The following is a 21,996-nucleotide window of genomic DNA, read 5'->3' as shown; positions in this document are numbered from 1 at the left end:
AAGAAATGAACCCTGAAGCCATAGGCTCTCATTGTCCTTCAGATGTGGACATATTTTAATTCATCATATCTCTGTAACCTGATGTTGGCTACAGCTCTGAAATGCAAATTTCATCCCCTATGCCCCTGCTATCTCCTTAGAGGTGACTTAAAAGAACATATAGACAATACTTTTGGCAATCTTTGCTTTCAAGAGATCTGAAACGTGAGGCTTTTTTGTAATGTACGCTTTCAGATCTGCTGCCACAGACCATTCTGACTTTTACCAGATATATATGGCTTACAGTACATTAAATTTGATTAAAAGTGTGGATTTTGTTTGCATGTATCAGAGAATTTTGAGCTCTCTTAACAGATGCCTTCGCAAGTCTGATACCTATCAGTGAAAAGTGCAGAGAATGCTGCAAAAAAAATCAATATACTGTTCATTTTGGGCAATTTAAAAGAAAGATAGAGTTTCTGAAGGGAGAAATATGTGTGCCCCCAAATAATGTATTTAAACTTGACTTCCAGGACTTTCCTATCTTGTCCTGGTGTATGTGTGTATGTGTAGTGTGTATGTTGTGCGTGTGTGTGTGTGGAGGGGTTGTTGTTGATTAAAGCATGAAGCAGCAAAATGAAATATTCAGAAAGAACACAAAGCCTGAGCCAGAAGAGGTGTTTGGAAATGCTATATGGATGAGCAAACAAATGGGCTATGCTCTTGGCTTTGCCAGTGAGCAGCAGTGGATAGCACTAGATGCCAGCGGGTTTTCAGCAATAACTACATTATTCTAGGAAAGTGCCCTGTTTTGCAGTAACAATCTCTTCAGATCCATATACATAAAATGTATTACAACTGCAAATGGTCCGATCACCGAAGAGAGGTAAAAAGTCTTACTTAGTGTGGAACACGTAACTAAACAGAAACACCTGTTGTTTAGAAGGTGTTAAGATGAAACAATTAAGTAATAAGATAAACACTTTCTCGGGTTGGGTGGGAGGTCCAGGGCAAGAGAATTTTAATGTTCAGTGGCTCTTTATATCTTTATAGTTCTATTTTTATCTGATTGTAACTCAAACTATGCTTAAAGTTTGGAAAGGCAGAACCAACTGCCACTGGAAAATTTTGATCTTTCAGTTTGGTGCAGTGCCTACCTAACATAAATAATTTAGACATTTTTGACAAATATGGGTCAAAATCCTATAAGTTTTAAAAAAGTTATTGTTTAAAATCAACTTCCTTGTAACGGTTTCAGCTGCTCCTTTGAAGTGTCTAAATCACTATATAAATGATACTAAGTTTATAGCCATCTCTTTATCACGTCTTTCTGTCCTGGAGTTAAGAAATACTAACCTCTCTCTGAAAGCCACATCTTTAAAAATTGTTAATGTACCTAGTCATCATACTAAAATTGAGAATATTTTTAAATTATATAGGTTTTTGGAATAATGTGTGCTAAAGCATTTCCGATTGGGGACAATTATTACAGTAAATAACAGCAATTAATTTAAATCCTAGGACAGCCATGTCTTCAACGTATTTCTTCTGGCTGTTTACTATGCATTATTTTAGGCTAAGAAGTATACTGTGTAGAAACAAATTAGATGACCACATCATTTTAATGGAATACTTGGTTTGATTTCCTCACATATAATTTATCAAATCTTTACTTCCTTTGCTTGAGTAACTATATCCATGCCACACTTAATAGTTCCTAATTTAGAAATAAGTATGGATTATAGAAACAGCTATCCTCAATTTTTTGCTTGATTAGACGGGGAAAGTATTTCTTGACTTGAAATAGCTTTGCAGTGAAACCCTGCTATGACTTGAATGTTTTCTTATAGAAATGCCATTCCACAAACACTTCTTGCCTCACTACTAAATGGCCAGAATCACACTGTGCCTGAGATGTTGTAGTAAGATATCTTGGATATAAGGTAGCCACTGAATTTCAGAGTTTTATATCTGGCAAATGTTTTTAGATTCTAGGTGACAAAAATTCATCCCCTCAATTATTTTAAGCAGAGTGGCAGACGTAGCTTGAGACGTGTGGAGTAAAATCCATTAATTTTTAAGAATAATCTTTTGATTTCTGGTGCTCTGGGTGAGTAAGTGCAGAGACACTTGAATGCCTGAGAAATATTTTTCTTGATGTTTCTCTCAGGCCCTATGAATAGTTAGTGTGAGCCTCCTTTTAATTAATTTAAATGCAAACAAATAAAAAAAAGAGTGCCCAGCACGACTTTTGTTTTTTGAAGTGATTTATGATATCCAGGAAAGAAAACCTGAGGTGGCCATTTTGAGTAGGCGGGTTGATGTCTGTAAGTGACATTTTGTTTTATTCATACTCTCTACAGTCAGTGCTGATCCTTGACATTAGCAGTGGGAAAGAACAAATGTGCAGCTTGGGCTTTTGTGCCTACGGAATGGTTAACATTCATAGAGTCACAAGCCATTTATAGGGAGTCGATTAGTCGAGTAGATTTGAAGGCAATTAAGTTTATGTGAATAAATTAATAAATGAGTGTGCATGAGAAGGGGAGATAGAGAAAATGGGAAAGAAGATAGCCTGTTTTTCTAATGATAATTTAAATCAGGAGACAGGGTAAATATGTATGATATGTATAATTAGACAGTTAGATCACTCAGTGCTTAATTTATCATAGATTGAAGAGGGTAGGAGAATGAGCTTGGATATCAGACAGGCTTCACTGGGTCCAGCCTGTCATTTATTAATAGTACATGTGGGGAAGTTCTTCTACATCACAAACTCTCACATAAAATGGGACTAGAACAGGTCTTCCATATAGGGTTGGTGTGAGTATAAGAATGTAGAAACCTGCATATTCAGGAGTCTATAAAACGACTTTGAGACTAAACTGGTAAAGGAAATAATAATAATAATAATAATAATAATAATAATAATAATAATCAACAGCAGCAGCATGTCATTTCAAACATTGTAGAAGTAAAGAACTTGTTTTTCTTTCTACTTTGACAAGAAAATGTTTTGGACAAAGGAGTCCATAACTTTGATAATCCGGCATCACTGACAGATGCATTCATGTTAATAAGTATTGCTTATAACCCTAACCTGGCTATGTTCACACCCTATTGTAGAGATGAAGGAAAACAAAACAAAACAAAACAAGACACACATACACTCACACACACACACACACACACACACACACACACGAGAAATATGATTTATAACAAGGCCTGTATAAGCTAGCCATGAGAGCTGAGTAACACAGTAGTACAATTAGAAACTGCAGTAAGCAGTCTGGAGATTTGGAAGAGTGCAGAGATAGAAAACGTATCCCATGGACTGGAGAGTCAGAGATCTACTCTGAGGCAGGAAGAGCGAAATATACACATGGCACAGACCCCCGAGTGTGTGTAGAAGTTCTGGGGCTGTGGATGGGAGGAGTGCTTGTGGTTTCTCCTGTCATCGCTATCACTAGGTGTGTCATTTGTTGTCCTGCTGAAAGTCAAGAGCTGCCCTTTTTCCACAACTCTGGCTGACTTAGATTTATTTTATCACAGAACCAACAGGAACTTTAAACACTTTTGAACCAAGATAGTTGAAAAAATTTAAAGCTGTGCTTTAAAATATATCATGTGTATGTATGTTAAAACTCGAACAAGAACCACCGTATTTTCTGGCTTTTTATTTTGTGAGTTAATGGAAGGAAGCCAAATTTGTCAGCCACCCTTGGTCCTTATTCCTGCTGAAGGGAAAACCAGAACTGAGAATCATACTCTAAGTCTGTATCAGGTAAGAAAGCTTTGAGATCCACATTATGGGACCTTTGGTAATACAATTCTGTATCACATATTAGACGATATCTGGGTCATCGTAAAGTACCTAGAATAAAATTTTGTCTTTGGAGAGCCACATTTAGGTCGCCCACTTTCCACTGGGATGCCGGATTGCACCTGGGAGCATACACGGCACAGCAGGGAGAAGACCAAAGTGCACCTGAAGGCCAGAGACAATAGGATTGGATTCAGAGCTAATATCCACATTTGAACTTAAAATATGAAAAGTTCAATAACTCTGCAAAAATCCCCTAAAACCTAATAGCATTCCTAATGGCTCTACTGACATAGCCTCCCTCCCCCCGGGGCCTAGCAATCATCTCAGAGTTATGTGAAATACATTTTCAAAAAGGATTGTCTAGCCCAGTGTCTCTTCTACCCTCTTATTTCTGTACCACGCCCATAAAACTGTTTCAGCTTTATAGCCCTGTCCTCGTAAATGCATTCAACTCTCCATTACCCTCACCAATGAAGGGTAGCCTGCATGCACATAATTGGAATTGGTGAATAATCTTTTCTGTTGAACTCTGGCCAGCTCCTCCCACTCAGCCTGGACCACATTTCTGTCAGGAAAGAAGACAGACTTTGTGCTCCGAGAAAGCCATCTTCTAACCTCTTTAGCTAGCTTGGGTCACACGGACACTTGTTCTCACTCCTCATCAAGGAGACATCTCTTTGTAATGGATGGAGACCAGTGAAGAAATCCACAACTGTTCAAGACGCTGAGCTACAGAGCAACACGGCTGCCTCAATGTGACCTGAACGAGATGATAACAATAGACATGCTAGTGTGGGAGAGAGACTGCTCAGGAGGGCTCAACCTTAGGAAAGAACTGTGGGTAACAAAGGAATGCTGAGAGCAGGAGAAAGAGTTGTTCCCTGGGAAGGATACACCAAATGATTCTCCCATGCCAGCTGTGTGTACACACATGCACACGTGCGCGCGCACACACACACACACACACACACGAATACACACACACACACACACGAATACACACACACACACACGAATACACACACACACACACACACACACACACACACACACACACACACACACATATATATATATATACCAGGTAAAGAAAATGAGGTCATAAATTTTAAAGAAAACACAGGGATACATGAGAGGCTTTAAGAAAAGAAAGGAAAGGGGGAAATAATATAATCATAATCACAAAAGTTAAAAATAAAAGTGTAAAGCTTAGTGAGAATCTCCTCATGTCACTCCTTGCATCACAAACTGGGCGTTCGTGAACTGAAGAATAGACGTTTTAAGAGCCAGAGATGAACCCGCACTGCGCTATCAATCGGATCTGTCATGCTCTGCATGGACGCAGTCTCTCTGAGGACTGGTGGCACAGGCAAGCATGTCTCTTCAGCCCTTCCTTAGTTTTCTGCCACTGAGTATTGCCGCTATTGGGAGCAAGGGTATTTCTCTCTTTGTACCATGTGGACATGAGCTGCTTAAGTCTTATCACTCTTTAAATCATGATTAATTTCACCCAAGTTTTCAAGACAGAGGAGTTCTTCTGGGTTGGGATGAGTCATTGAGGCAAAGACTATTGATATGAAGTGATCAGTTTGGGGATCATGAATCTATCCAAGTGTTCTGCCTGGATCATAAATGCTGAGAGCTGGGAACAGAGACAGAGGTTCTCTGATTCCAAGATTGATCAGGACCTGTTTGCCTTTCACCCAATGCCTGCAGTCTGCTGCTGCTTCGTCCTGTTTCTTTTCTTTATCTAACTCCCTTCATTTCCTTACACCATCCCTTTCTTAACCCCTGACCCTCTTTCTCCTATCTTTGTGGGTTTGCCCCCACTTTCATATCCAATGTCCTTTCTTCTTGTGCAACATTGCTTGCTTCCTTAAATTACTCTCAAATCCATACCTTTTATTTTCTGAATGTCTCACCTCCAGTTCTCCACTCTCTCCACTCCCTTCTTCTCTGATGTCCTGAATTCTGATTGGATGCCATATTCTAACAAGGTGGAGAGATGTATCACTTTTGAATCTACCAGAACGGAAAAACACCCTCTTCTTTTTGTCTGGCAAAACTGGCAATTCCTGGCAAAGAACTGAGGAGAACACGTGACAATGTTCTTTCCTTCAAGCAGTGTGAGGTCCCAGCAGGTTTTTCTTAACTTCATGCTAAACTTGAACTAAAGAGTAAAAACCTGCACATGTGATAGATTCTTAAATACCACTAATGACACGCGGTACACACAGTGTTTTCGGGAAGCAGGACATCTGTCATGACTGTCAATGTGTGTTAGCCATCTACATACTCCCCGTGAGTTCTGTGACCATGACCAGTGTTTATTTCCATGGGTTTCTCAGCTACAGTTGTTAAGATCATCCCGATCAAAGGTGCTTTGTTTCTTTCTAGTACCCTCTTTGTAATCAGATGTGTCTTTGGGGTAGACAAGAAAGGTTCACAGGCAGTCTGTGAAACCATAGGTTAGAGGAGACTCTATCCATTTTCTGGCAGCTTTTACTCCTCAGCATGTTCTATATATGAGCCCAACCTATTTCACAAATCTCAATCACCGTGAGGTCAGAGGTCAGGAAACTTAAGACAGACCACTGGGATGCAGACTGCTAAGCATTTGCACTTCTGTTTCTCGTCAGGGTAAGTTGGGCTATTCATCTGCAACACCAGTGGGGCTTCTTGCTTCTTGTCCAGCAGCTAAGAAGGCAGCCCCAAGGAAAAAGCTGAAGGGTGGGTCCAAAGTCAGAGTATGCCCCACGCACTGTGTATCCCCAGGTCACTAGGATTTCTCAAGGGAACTCTCCAAAAGGACAGTGCAGGTCTCCCCAACTCCTTTCTGAAAGGAGAGAATAGTGACTGGTTTCCATAGTCTACAAGATAAGAAAACTGAGGAATAGTTCGTTAAGAGCACTGATTGCTCTTGCAAAGGTCCCGAGTTCAATTCCCACATGGTAGCTCACAACCATCTGTAATGGGATCTGATGCCCTCTTCTGGTGTGTCTGAAGAAAGTGACAGTGTAGTCATAGAAATAAATAAATCTTAAACAAAAAAGAAAAGAAAAGGAAAGGAAAGGAAAGGAAAGGAAAGGAAAGGAAAGGAAAGGAAAGGAAAGGAAAGGAACAGAAAAAGGTAACGCCAATCCAGCTTCTTATCCAGCCATGGCTTCACGTTTGGATTTTTATTTTCATTTTTATTTTCTTATTGAGAAGAAAATGTATCCTTTCTGCTTGAGCGAACTTTTGACACCCTCTCAGAGCAAGTGGTATGAGATTCTGACAGGAGGGCCACCTGTTACAAGGGCTTCATAGGTCAGGAGATAATTCTCGGCTGTTCAAACAAATAAATTTCAACACCACAGGTCACTTGTACTTCATTTTAGTGTCACCAGCACCCCAGTGGAATGCCTTGCCATCTCTTCCTAATTGAACAGACCTGAATTTTTGTTTGTTTTATGTTTCCTACTTATAATTGCTAAAGATGAGCACTATGATAAAAATTATTTAGCTGATATTTAAGATAAACCCCACTACCCACAAGGCAGCTTATGCTCAAAATCACAGGAACTGTGTAGAACCAACCTGTGGGGCTCAGACTGTCCAGGTTTGCCAAGAGACATCAGAGCCCCGTTGCCCTCATGTCCTCTCACAAAGAACAGCACACAATGGAATTTAAAACTATTGTACATCTCACAAAGAATCCTCTCTGGTCAGTCAGAAGGCCCAGGAAACCATTCGGTGTTTTCAAAGAGCAGCAGTGTATGTGCCGTGGAAAATCCCTAGTCACTGAGCACAAGGCCTTCATGCACAGCAGGAAGGCCACGGAAATCTAGCAAGTAGGCATGCCTGGGGAGCAGAGTATGATGCATTCTTCCCACTGGCAGGGTCCTGCAGCTTCCCCATTGAACAGAACCACCCAGCCTCAGGGTCTTCAGCTCATTTCTCTCTTCTGATTCCTTTGAGTTCACTGCTTCCTCACTGTTCCTCAGAGAGGATGCTTCTCCCACCCCCACATACTTCAGAACTTCTGTTCACTTTCAAGTTTCTTTTTGTTCTTTTGTTAAGATCGCTTCTCTTCAAGTCATTCAAAGCGTCTTTGAGGCTTCTCAGAGACACAAAGCTGTACTTTTGGATAGCAGCCCTGGTTATTTCAAGTAGGTGGCTGACAGTAAGATCGATGTGTGCCTAGGTGCACTTAATGCTCTGTGTCCGGGTTCTGCCCTACCAGTGTTTAGGGCATGAATGATTGACTTAGGGCAGGTAACCTGTGATTCCAAGGCAAGATAGTATTTCAATCTTGAACTAATCTTTTTTTTCTCCTTCTTATTATCTTGTAAGAGTTGTAGAGGCAACCCTCTTTCTGTATGGTTAAGGCAAATTGTTGCTTATCTAGCTTCTTTTTGTCAACAGGTGAAAGGACCACAGGGATTAATATTTTTGCCATGGTATCATTTGATTTTTAAATACCCCATATGGAGTACACCATGCTTTAAAACACTTCCCCAGTTTGGAGTGATGGCTTATGGTTAAATAAGTGGAGAGACTGAATTTGAATCTCCGGAACTCACCACGATGCTGGACATCTATGGTGAATGGCTGTAATTCCAAACTAAGAAGGTAGATAGGGGATAGTCAGAGCAAGTTGGCTAAGGGACAGTAGTCATATCCATGATTTCTGGTTTTGGATGAGAGATCCTGCTTTCATGAACAAGGTAGAACAGAAACAGAAATGGAGGATTCTTTCTCACATCAACCTTGATCCTCTACAGGCGTAAACACACAAATGTACACAGACACACACCACATACATGCCTGCGCACATACAAAAACTCCTATACACCACAAACACACTAGAATAATCAAAGAATATTTTAAAAATAGTTGTCTGGTTTCTCAACAAAGAGATTAAAGTAAGGAATGTGTAGTCTAAGATGACAGCAAGAGCTCTGGGTCCAAAGCCTGACTCAGTGGTTGCATTTCAGTGGTAGAGCTCACTGACATCAGAGGTAGAAGGCACATAGTGATATGAAACCATTTACTGTTTTCCATTGTATACAGTTTAATAGTGAGGACTAGGACTAGAATGGTGGCTGGTCTCTTAGACAACTCCTGGGAATGTGAACCACAATACTGTTATTTTACAGAAAGCCTAGATCCCATCTCAATGCCCATTTAATTCTTCTAACACATCACTTATCCTGTCTTTGGAGATCTAGGCCTTTTTATTTCCTGTTTCCTTCTACACTGAAGACAGAGAGGAGCGCTTTCCCATGACCTGCACCCACAATGTCATTGTCTTATGCTGAATGTGGTATGTCTTCCTATCAGAAGATTTTTAATGGTCACTGACTTTAACTTATTTTCTCCTTTCTCTCCCTCTCCTGCTCTCTCCCCAACCCCTTCTCCTCTCCATCTCTCTAATACACATGATCTCCCCCTGTGCTGCCCAGGTTGGCTCTGAAGCCTGAGATCAGGAATTCTTCCTGACTCAATCTGTCCTGAGTAGTTGGGGCTAAAGGTCATATCTGTATGACTTGCGTGTTTATGTCCTTTACCAAAATCTCTTTCTCTTTAAAATAAAAAGGAGTCTCTCAGTTAATCAGATAATCATTTTTGGAGGTGATTCTATCTTCCTTTTGCTCATGGAATGTCCTTTTCCATTTATTTTTTCTTTATTTTTTATACACTCAAAGTCTATGTCAAAACTTTTCTGGAAATCTAGCCGATTATCTGGAAATAGTGACATCATGGATATTGGAGATGAACCTACAACCACTACTTTACTAAAGAAGCCTACTTTCCAATTATATTCTGAATATTTACCTTTATACCCACAGATAAGTGTTATTCTTACTTGAATCAAAGATACTTCTCTTTGCAGCAAATGCCGACCATCACAGAGACCAAAATGGATCAAAGTGAGATTTTGGAAGTGGAGCATCACACACACTCTTCTCTGTGTTACTGTACAGTTATATAGTGATTTTTTTGCACTGTCCGCATCATCCTCAAAGCTCCAAAAGACAGACTGCCCAGGATGATGGATAAAGCCAAAGAGAGTTATAAGACACTTGGATCAGTGTTGTTCTAGAGTTATGCCTAGCTTTTGATCTGTGAAACAGGCATTTCTTTCTCCTTTATCACTTAACCATGAAAAAGACAGAGAGACTAAATGAAGAAATGTGTATACATATACACACACAGGTACACATGTGCATGCGCACAAACACACAAACACACACACACACACACACACACACACACAAACACACACCACAAACCATTAATAACCAAAGAAAAATAGGCTATCAACTTGAAGGGTTGAGTGTGGGAGGGGTTGGAGAAAGGATATCAGAGGGAGTAGAGGGCTGGGGGATAGGAAAGTGAGGGACAAAGTGATGTAATTATAATTAAAACAGTTTTACAATTATTATTAAGGAAGAAATTCCTGTCAGCAAGCAGTATGGCAATGGTACCGTTGATCTCTACAGATCCAAAACCAGATGAACTTCCTTTTGCCTTTCTTATCTTTGAGCTCAAAGAGATATGTCAGAACTTTCAGGACTCATGGATGGCTTCATCTAACCTCATTTGAAGTTGAGAAGTTTAAACTAATAACAGAGTAGTGTCTTTAGTCAATAATAACTTAAAGTTAACTAGTATCTGGATACTTTTACACAGTGAACTAATTTTACAAGTATCAGTGAAGGAGAAAACCTGAAACTAGTAAGTATATATATATATATATATATATATATATATATATATATATATAATATGTGTGTGTTATCTAATTATGTGATCATAATGACCCTTCCATATAGTATCACATAATCCAAAAATTAAATTCAAAAAACAATTCTCAAAAGCAAAACAACTTATGGTGAAAAGAGCAATAGATAATATTGGATTTTTTGTTTGGTTTCATACCGTTTGCTGTTTGTCTGTTTGTTGCCAGAGTGTCCTGACAGGATCTTCCTTGTTTACTCTATGTGGACCTTCAGATTTCGAAGTACACCCATGGGAAGTGTGTGGGAAGCAAGAGAAAGCAAGGAATACAAAAGTGCTGTCCGTACTTACTTTTATGGCTCAGAATTTTTAATCTAAAAGTTTGTGTATCTAGGCTGAAAACAATACTTTTATCATTAAAGTGAGATCTTAGGTCAGTCATATTGCTCCGTGGTTAAGGACTCTTGTTGCCATGCCTAATAAGATCTATCCCACAGAACGATTCAGTGAAGGAGAGAGCTAATTCCTGAAAGTTTCCCTCTAACATCCAGAGAGTCAGACATATACATTCTCCAACTCACATAAATGAATTTTAAAATGTAAAATAAAATTTAAAAGTGAGAACCAAAAGATGTGTGTGTATTTGTTTGTGTGTCTATGTGTGTGTGTCCCTGTGTGTGTCTGTGTGTGTGTGTGTTTGAGAGAGAGACAGAGAGAAAGAGATAGACAGAGAGAAAGAGATAGACAGAGAGAAAGAGCAAGAGAGAGAGCAAGAGAGGAAGAGAGAGGGAAGGAGGGAAGGAGAGAGAGCAGAGCGAGGGAGCCAGAGAGAGAGAGAGAGAGAGAGAGAGAGAGAGAGAGAGAGAGAGAGGAAGGAAGGTAGGGAGGAAGGAAAGAAGGAGGAAGGAAGGAAGGAAGGAGGAAGGAAGGAAGAAGGAAGGAAGGAAGGAAAGAAGGAAGGAAGGAAGGAAAGAAGGAAGGAAGGAAGGAAGGAGGAAGGAAGGAAGAAGGAAGGAAAGAAGGAAGAAGGAAGGAAGGAAGGAAGGAAGAATACACACCCTTTCAAGGCTTCAATATGTAGTCCTACCTGGAATTATTTTTGTAGATCAGTATGGCTTCACCAAAGCCCAACTGCTTCTGCTTCTCCCTCTGGAGTCCTGGCACTAAAGCTGTGTCCCACCATCATAGCAGAACATGGGTATTTTTGCCTGCAATCTATGGAACAATTTATTAAAGGGCATATGCATCTATCCATCACTACATCTCAAGAAAACGGCTTCTTTTAAACTTGCCCTCACAGTCTCGTGTTGAGCATGGCGTAGAGATAATATGGAACATCACAAAAGCAGTTGATTGCATATCCACCGTCTGGCCATCATTCTCAACGTAGTCCTCCCAAACCACTTTGAAGCATTTGCTGTAGCCTCTCTGCTCCCATTTGTTTCTCACTGGTGTTGGTGACCATTTTCTGAAGAAGACAGTGACAGCTCGTAAGAATGTATAAGAATGTTCTCTGTGGAAATGACTGAGCACCAGTCCAGTGTTGATGATGCCTCTGGCAAGTTCTCATATGCCTTAAGTTTCCAAAATGGACACATAAAACCTAATTGATAGTTCTGCTGTTTCCTTCCAAAGCCGAAACTCGCAGAATCGCAGTGGTGGTGAGCAGCACAGGTCACTATTCACTCACACCTCTATTCTTGTAGGAGATTTAAAGCACTCAGCTAGCAGACAAGTATACTGGAAGAAATAGGTGAGAAGAAGAGTGAGCAGAGGCTCGCTATGCAGACCCAAGGACACTGAGGAAAAGCCAAGGAGAGTGAGAGAAGTCGACAAGCTTCCCCGTTGTTGTTTTTGTTTTCACCATGCCAGGTTTGCTGAACATCTTAGTCTACTGGGTCAAGTCCTGAGCTCATTTGGACAAAAATCAAGTGGGAAAAAATGCAAATAAACTATAAAATGAAGGGGAAGAAAAGGATTCAAAGCAAAGACAGGTAGCTGTGGAACAAAATTGCAGCAGTCTGGAAGGTGACAGAATGAAGTCGCAGGTGACTTCAGAGGAAGAGAAAGATACAGCAGGAAACACAGAGAATCAAGGAAGAGGAGAGGGGAATTCTAAAAGATGCCACAGAAAGATACAGGAGGAATGGGGTTACTTGTGACAGCTGGGAACAGCTGGAGAAAGGTCATGTATGCCTTCTGGGCAGCCCAGAAGTGAGCAGCACTGTCAGAGCAGATAAACAAGAGACAAAGAGAGGCAGCAGGACTTACAGCCTGCTTGCTACTGCACCAGGAGCAGGATGAGTGGTGTATCCCCATTATATTGTCAGGAATTAGAGGGTCCATGCCTTGGTCTTCCGAGCAAGCCACAAGCAGAGCAACCCTCCATCATCTGTCTTATACTTCCAGGTTGCCTTGGATGGTTTTTGGCATTATTCCGATTATTCTTCACACAATAGAGCCCGTGGGCAGCTTTATGGCTACCCATGGTGACCAGGAAAGTGACACAATTTAAGGAGTGCAGCAGTTCTGAGTGAAATCATTGGAAGGTTAAAGAGAAGCTCACAGATATCTTAGGGAGAGCCACGTGGGGACTTTTGAAGGAGAGCTAATGCTATGCAGAGCAAGTATGAGAGCCCCAGTCTAAAAAGAAACAAATGTGATGGGTGAGCAAGAAAAACGGATTAGCGATTTTTTCCCCATCTTTGTCGGAGACTAGCACATTTAAATGAAGCCTTGGATAGGAAGAAATGCACAGATGTGTGGGAATCAACAACAGAGGGTGACATTCAACAGAACTAAATTGTTTTCATTTTCTCTCAGATGCTCAGTGCCTTTCTGGTTCCCACACAGTATAGGAAAAAAAAACATAATTTTCATCTAGGAGAGAATGATGACTTCACAGATAGGAGGTCTGCATATAGAAGTTGATGCATTTTACAGATCTAGACTGTTCTTAGGGGAACATGAGCTCGCACTGTGCATTCCAAACTTCTGCCCAGTTTTAGCAATGTCAGTGTTGCCAGAGTTGTAGAACAGATCACTGCTGTTTCACGGGAGCCTTCAAAACCCTGTCCATTGTCCTGAAAAGAAATGTAGGGCTGTGAATAGGCATTCATTGTTCCTCCGTGGCAATGCTTTTAAATTTCTCAAAAGCAAAGTTACTTCAATGTGTGAAAAAAGGTGCCAACAATATTCTTTATAGAGTTGTTTCTGGGCTTGATAGGAAATAGACAGGGTGTGGTTGAGGGTCAACCTGTCAGAATGCAAGGTTAGGAACTGAAGTCATGAAAGTCCAAATTCTTCTCTGTTTATTCGATATTTCATTCAAGTACCAAATAATGAGTTTATAAAGTTATCTTCCTTTCCACATGATGGCAAAAGGCAGTAAACTGTGTTTTCACAGTTGTACCCTCCATTCTGGGCCATCACAAAGACTTGTCATGGTGATTTAACAGTTCTGTATCCTCTCTCCGTGAGGCAAAGTGATGGGAGCAAACGCTGTCACTGCGGTGGAGTTCCGATGCTTCGTGGAGTGCTTGCTTGCCCTGCTCAACATTATCTCTGTGAAATCTCAGCTCACGGATATCACAAACAATAGAAAAACAAAACAAAACAAAACAAATAGCCATGTCTTTAAATGGTTAAGGCTAAAATATTTCACTAATGATATAGTGCTTGAGGAAACATACAACTGCACAGGGAGAGGTAGGCAAAACAGAAAAAAAAATAGAAAAAATCTACAGCTGTAACCAGAAAGCAAATTTGGAAACTAGAGAGAGGACTCGATAGTTCAGAATACTTGCTACTTTTGCAAAGGACTTGGATTCAGTGCTAAGTGTCCACACAGAGTACCTTACAAGCACCTGTGACTCCAGTTCCAGGGGATCGAACTCCCTCTTTTGGCACTGGGAAGTGCAAATACAAAGCACATAACACAAACTGGTAAGTATATGTATATATATATACATATATATACATATATATATACATATATATGAAAAGTCATAGGGCTTCATAAAAATAAAAAGACAGAAAGGGAGGCAGAGAATGTAAAAAAAAACAAATTAAAAGCTATTTAATGTGAATAAACAATCTGGAAGAAAATACTAAAGGACAGACATTTAGTGACAGAGAGCAAAATGATTCTGCAGCCTGCATTCTTACATTAGATGGAGGTTTCATAGGTCAGTCAAATGTAACAGCTTATTGCCAGAAGCAGGCAGAACAATAGTAAGAAATGGGCAGCTGAAAATACTCACAAATAGTTTCAGATGAAAGGGAACTTTTATAAACCGTCAACCTTCTTTTCACAACCCTGATTTGCTTGCTCCGTGTCAAGATGTCTTCCTTCACAGAGCACATACACATTGACTCTGTGAGTGTAAACTTTTGAACAAGAGCAAACCTCAGGAATGTTTAAAAGCATCCACTCATAGAAAACCTTGAGAGGGAGTGGGGACGCATATCAATGCGATAAAGGAGGTACTATTACAGGGTAAATCTGTTTTCTTGAAGCATTATTGGTGGGGAATTTAGCTTGTGTTTGAATAATCACATTTATGAGATCTCTAACAGTTAGTTAGTTAACCTATGATGACAGGTTAAAATCTCCAAACCGAACACTGACTGCAGGTTTATTAATTCTACATGCTGCAGACTCTTCATAAATAAATAAGGATCTGTGGAAACTCATTCCTTTTCTATATTGTTTACCTGTCAGTCAAGCTTGTCTTTCTGTAGTCCTCTGAGATGTCAAAAAAGCCACAGCTTTATTAATTTGACGGTATTGATTTAGGGGAAGGAACGCTGGAAAGAGAAAAGGTGTTTTGCATCTGGAAACCACATGTATTCTTACTGCCATTTACCTCTTCGGCTCCATTAGCAACAGCCCCTGGCTTTACATGGGCTTGTGAGCCTGCAGCTTGACTTGAAAAGGACACTAGAGGCTTGTATAGGTAGGTCTTTGCAGTTCTTGTTTACTGACTGGGCAGTTGAATAGAACCAAGGAAGGGAGGAAGATCCCCATCTTTGCGACGAAATTTTCATAAAATTATGACTTCTGTTGGTCTTCCACTCCATGGTTGTATGGTGCTCTATGGAGCTGCCTTATTCTTTTGCTTGTTCCTTGAGGTATGGCTTAAACAGAGCTCATGACATATTCCTGAGTTGGAAGTACACATCACCCTTGAGGGCCATTGCACTTTTCAACATGTTGTGACAGTTACTGTGTTCTCCACAAGGAGTATTTTCCCGTGAAGTTGATTATACACTTCTTCCCAGAATATGTGCAGAGCTTTGTGTCATGTTTTATGTTCACCTGTATGAACCGCACTCACCTGAGCAAAATTTTACTGTTTCTTGCTGGGGCACTATGGGCAAATGTGTGAGTGTATCTTTGCATGCAGTGACACAGCTTTGTGGGTAGATAAAAATGGCGGCATGTGGAGAATGTATTAGTTTTGCAGAAGAAATTTCTTTTCTTCATCTGTATGGAAAGTATCACCTAACACCTGCTGTTCCTATAGATGAGGTGGGGGTAGGAGCCTATGCTGTTCAGCCTATGCCTTCATCAAGCTCCTTGCCTCCCCTCAACCCAGCTTAAGCATCTCTCTGATATCTAACACAGCCAGATTACTTATTTTGGTAAGAAGTGAACATTAGAACCCAGAGAAAAGACACTGGAACTCTCAAGTCTCAGCACATTTACAGCTGTGTCACATCAAGACACTAGGACTCCAGGAATATGAGACAGATACTCTAAAAGAATTGAAAAGCACATTGGTAGTATTTTTAAAGTTACAATTATGCTCAAAGATACATTTTAAGAACCCCTGGGGATACCTAAAACAAGGACAGCATTTTTGGATTAAGTTTTCATAAATTGCAGATAGATAGATAGATAGATAGATAGATAGATAGATAGATAGATAGATAGATAGATAGACAGACAGACTGATATACAGGCAGGTAGGCAGACAGACAAACTAAAAGATAACAGGATTTCTTAAGAATGGGGACTAACTCTCAAAATGGCTTTTAATTATATTTTCTGATATGCTTTGCAAATGTTGACTGAAGGTCATTTTATATAATATTCCTAGTGTAGCTGTGATTTAACTATGGTATATCACATAGGGTCACAGTTTGAATTATTCAATATGGTGTAAGGTTTCAGATTCCAAAGCACTTCAGATTTCAGTTCAGCAATGCAAATCAGAATAATAAAACACTCCAGTTATAACAATAAAATAAATATAATATATTTAAATCAACTGTGTTACTACCCTCCTGCTTTCAGACCTGTATTATTTTTGTTATAGTCATGGCAAAATATCTAACTAAAGCAACTTAAGGCAGAGAGCTTGTATTTCAGCTCACAGTGTAACACAGCTCACACACCTCATAGCAGAGGGTGTGTGGTTACAGAAGTCTTGAGTAGTTGGTCACATTGCATCGCTTCTCTGGAAGCTGAGAAAGATGAACTTCAGTGTTTAAGCTAGGACTCCAACACACAGAATTGTGCCAGCCATATTTAACGTGGGTCTTTCCAACTTAATTCACCTAGTCTCAAAACTTTGTCACAGCCATGCCTAGATGTTTGTTTCCTAGGGGACTAGAAATCCTGTTAAGTTAGTACTTAATATTAACCATCACAGAGCCTTAAGTAAAGGAAGGTTTAAAAGAATATTGTCACTGAAATACTCTGACAATCAGTAGGTAACCAACGTAGTCACTAAGTGACTGTTTGGTTACCCAGCATTCAGCCTGGGTATGCTGGGCAATGGATGATTCTTGTTCATGATAGGAAGATGAAGTGGGATACTGAGCAAATCCATCACAATACTTAAAAGAAACGTAACTTAAAATTGATACATTTCATATGTTCAGATTCTTTTCCCTAATTCTTTAGGATCACTACAAGTAACTGGAATTAAGGAAGATGAACCCATAGATGTGAAAGAACTTCTGTAGTGTGCTATTAGGGGGTAATGAAACATAATTCTGACTTTGGAGGGAATATGGGTACACTTTATTCTTTTAACCCAAGCCTGAAAAAAAAAACCACATCCTAAATGTATTCTGGTGTTTGTTTTCAGGGCGATATTAATTACATTCCCTGTACTTTACCACCAATAATTAGCCATTATTCTTCTTGCTTGCCTGTACTAGAAAGTTCTGTTTGTCTCAGCTTCATGGCTGATAAAGTTGCATGTGACAGCTGCATGCAGAGAGAGCTTGAGAGGTTAATAAATAAATAACAACAGGAGTTAATGTCTATAAAAATAAAATGGGCCAAATTCTAAGATGCAATGCTCAACCCTCACAGATCTAAACCATATAGAGTTCACAGAGAATTGGAAACTTCTCTCTTTTTTATGCTCTTTAGGATTTGTTCTTTAAATGCTTCTGTATTATGATGGTCTATAAAGTATGTGGAGGATATACCATTTGTATGAAAAAGGCCATAGAAAAGAAAGATGATTCATTCTAAACATATATAACCTTCAAGCTTTCCTTTCTCACTCAAGCATTGCTGCCAGGGAGAAAAGGGATCCTTTCCTGATATACAGTATTGGGCTTAAAAGTCAATGGGAATTGGTTCATAGGGATCGGCAGCCGATTTATGGCTCATAGTTGGTGTATTAATTTAGAAAATATTTTGAATGGTTTATGACCAGCAGTCTCGAGTCAATTGCAGTACCATACTGGGGAAAAGAAAAACCTGCATTCTGTCTCTTGTGAAGGTTAAATTGCAGAGAAGCCTGCTCTGGATCAAACTTTAATGAAACATTAGGGGTGAGCCCTAAGAGGAGAGTCTAGTGACAGAGGCAGTGAGCTGCTCTTGCCACCTCCCCAAGGTCACATTTCCCCCATAATGGCTCTCCTTTTCTGGTTCCAATATAGAGTGCTGGTGTGAAATGGCCTCAGTGTGGTCTGAACTTGGAACTTTTTCTAATTAAATTTTGAAGTGTTTAGTGTGTTTTCATTTTGGTTTTCTAATTTGATGGGTCTCATTTGTATCATTACTATGGATTTCTTAAACCCTCGCTTCGGTTATTAATTTCTCATTTGTCCCAGGCCAAGTCGTTACGCTTTGATGTACACATAACAGAAAAGAGGGCTAGAAGAATCATCCAGAGAATTTAAAGCCAAGAAGCATGACTCACTGAAAAAGCCTCTGTTTTAGATAAAATAGTGTGTTTCACCTAAATAACTAGAATGGTGCTTCGACCCTCTATTCCTTTAGCTGTATGGAAGAACACATTCTAATGATTTAGGGGACACCTAGGAGCAGGGGAATTCATAGTTTCAAGATTGAATTCTTTGTTTCACACCAGAAATGCCCTCTCCTATGAGGATAGAAAGCCATAACTGGAGAACATTTTCTTACTAAACCCTCAAACCAGGTATTAGCCAGTTTCCCACTCAACTACTCAGGATGGCATGACCAAGGTGGGTAGGACAAATCCTCTGTGGATGGAAGTGAACATAGGACACACTTCCACAATGTGCCTGAGGGTCTAGATCTATTGGCAAGTCAAGGGAGATGAGTAGTGCTTATGAACATGAGATATGACCATATCTATGTATGCTGGATTAGATGTCCTTCAAACCTGAAATAGAATAACTGAATGGACAGATAATAAGAAATGATAGGACCCTGGATAATAAAACCATTGTATCATATTTTCTTAATGATTATGTATTCTAGGTTTCAGCCAGGACATCAGAGTCGCTGCTATTTATAGATTCCTGGATGAGGACAATCAACCCTTTCTTGTTTGAGGAATTAAGGATTTTCTGTAATTCAGTCACAGATTTGAGAAGGAGGAGCTGAAGTTCGTACCTCTATGGCCATCTATCATAAAATAAGATAATTTTTCTACTTGGTAGCTGAAAGGGCGATAATGAGTCTGGGATAGTGAAACTTCTTTCAGTATAGCTTTCTTGAGTGAGATGATCCTCTTTAGAGTAGAGAAGCCAAAGGGTGTTTTGAAAAAGTGTATCCAGGGGCAAGCCCAGCAGCACAAGCAAAGAGGACCAAAAGGTCAAAGCCAGCCTGGGCAACATAGTGACAACTAATTTTAAGTTAAAGACATTAAAAGGAGGGCTGGATGGATGCATCAATAATAGGACCCTTGGTCAGCAAATGAAATACCTAGGGTTCCCTCTCCAGTGCTACAAAATTAATAAATAAACAAATTAACATATAAGCAGCACTACAAAGCATCTAAAGCCAAGAAACAGAGATAATAACTGAGGACTGATATCATGTGTTACTGTTTGTATTATTTGATGTCAGGTAGTAGTGGACGACTACAGCATAGATATGTTAAGGACTAGTCTTATTACTCTTATGTATATTTACTTATGCTGTTCAGATTATAAAGAATTTAAAACATTGTCTCACATTATAAGTAAAGATTCTTCAATATGTCATGTGATATAGTACTTCAGTTCACCAGAGAATGAACATTCTAAATGACAACTTTTTGAGGTATTGACTATAAGCAAAGAAATCATAGGACTCTCACTTTACTAGTTTCCATTTTCTTTGTTTGAATGGGGTCAAGTGTTTTTGTATAATCTATAGGGTGGGTGATGCTACTGTTTTAAACTGCTATGTGACTGACAATTCCCTTACTCTCAACACAACTTGCACAGGTCAAAAGACAATTAAGGTTAGTCGATGGTAAGTTGGCAGAACCCATGAGATTCTCCCCTGAGTGCTAGAAAGTTAATTGGATAACAGCACTGTATTTATCCGAGGTGCACAGCACTTCATGCACAATGCATTTGCAAACAAGGAGCTCTTGTACTTTAGTGCAGTGTGTTGCATCGTGGTGTGTGTTCGTTGTGGAGTGATTAAAGCTAATTGTCAAAACCAGTGCTTCCCAGTTACTTTGTTTTCCGTGACAGTCTTGGTTTTCACTTGCTGTGACTTTTATGAATATGTTATCACTAACTATCGTCACTGTGGCACAATAGTTCTTTTGAAATGCATCCCCCTATTTGCCACCGTATATCCATTGAGCAAGGTATTCATATCCTGTTATTCTCCTAACTGCTCTAGACTGTGTGTGATGGAGGCTATAGCCTCAATTTCTAGGAGATCAACTGTCTTAGATTTCACATATAAGTTAGGTCATATAGTATTTTTCTTTTCCTCAACATATCATAAAATAACATTTTTCTTAACACACTGACATCAGGCTCACATATTTTGCAAAGAACGTCAGAGTTTGACTTTTTCTATTGCTAAAATATGTTTCATTTTGAATATGTGTCTGCGTTTTGTGAATGTCACATTTTCTTTATCAGTGCATCCATTAATATACAATTATGTTTATCCTATGTCTTGATTTCTATGAAGTATGCTCTTATAAATATGGTCATGCCAATATTTATTCAATATACAAGCTTCAATATCTGTATTTAAATATAAATCTAATAAGGGAACTGCAGGATCATTTGTTAGTTCTATTTTATTTTTTTAAACATTTAAAACTGTAGAGTTTAGTTAAGCTTGTGAGGAAGCCAGGCAAAACGTGAGAATAAAGAGACAAAGTCTCTATTTAAAATTTCTAGATTTCTCTTTAAACATAATGTTGATTAATGTTATATTTTTCACTCCTCTTTTTGGAATCCCTTTGTGGTAAAGATAAAAATTTTTTATGGCAGCGAGAGTCATTATGATCATTCTTGCTTTCATGTTGGGCATATCCCATTTCTTCTCAGTTATGGTTTTCCTTTGGTATTCTGAGGTACTTGTTTCTTCAGTGTCTGGTGGCCCCTGATGTATTAGCCCATCTGGCGATGCATTCCTTTAGAATACTGTGAAATTACAGAACTGTGAGAAGGTAGGCCTGCTCATGTAGAACTTTCTAAGGCCCTGAGTTTAGGACTGACTCTCTCTTCAGAGAACCTTATAGACAGTGCATGTTGCTTCGGTAGCTTGATTTCCCTTGCTATTGAATGCCTTCTTGTTGCCCTGCACGACACCAGCAGTTTTAGTTTTTAATATTTGAAGAACTCATGTTTTGTCATTTTAAGGTGGTACTAAGTCTTGGTTGATGGTTCCCTTTGGAATAATGCAAAGTGCTCAGATAGAAAGATGAGTTAGACACGGGCTCTAACTACTACCAGGGGAAATAGAAATAAATATCATAAGAACAGATGGTAACACTAGAACAGAGGAGCATTAATGGTCATGTGTGAATCCACTTTGGAGGAAATGTTCTTTTTGTCATGGAAGTCAAAAGTTAGGAGGGGAGGACTAAAGAGGACTTCATATCAGATAAGAGTCACATAGTTGATGAAAGTCAAGTAAGAGCATGGTTACTGATACAAAATAGCTTCAGTGGAAAGAAAGGAGAGAAAATAGAAATGCAAAATGGAAAGATACATATGAGGAAAGATTCTTCTGCAAAACCTATTTTGAAATTTTTTGTTGTTTT

At 39.4% G+C, this 21,996-nt stretch overlaps 1 protein-coding gene and 1 pseudogene across 2 annotated transcripts in view; both read left to right on the top strand.

The window, feature by feature from the left end:
• The window catches only part of Lsamp (limbic system-associated membrane protein), a 2,169,735-nt gene that overhangs the window by 620,431 nt on the left and 1,527,308 nt on the right, over positions 1–21,996 (top strand). The gene's annotated exons all lie outside the window — the stretch shown is intronic.
• The window catches only part of LOC134481072 (large ribosomal subunit protein uL6-like), a 125,609-nt pseudogene that overhangs the window by 61,123 nt on the left and 42,490 nt on the right, over positions 1–21,996 (top strand).

The sequence above is a fragment of the Rattus norvegicus genome, chromosome 11 (assembly GCF_036323735.1).
Source record: "Rattus norvegicus strain BN/NHsdMcwi chromosome 11, GRCr8, whole genome shotgun sequence".
Taxonomy (NCBI): Eukaryota; Metazoa; Chordata; class Mammalia; order Rodentia; family Muridae; genus Rattus; species Rattus norvegicus.
This window is presented reverse-complemented; position numbering and strand designations above follow the sequence as displayed.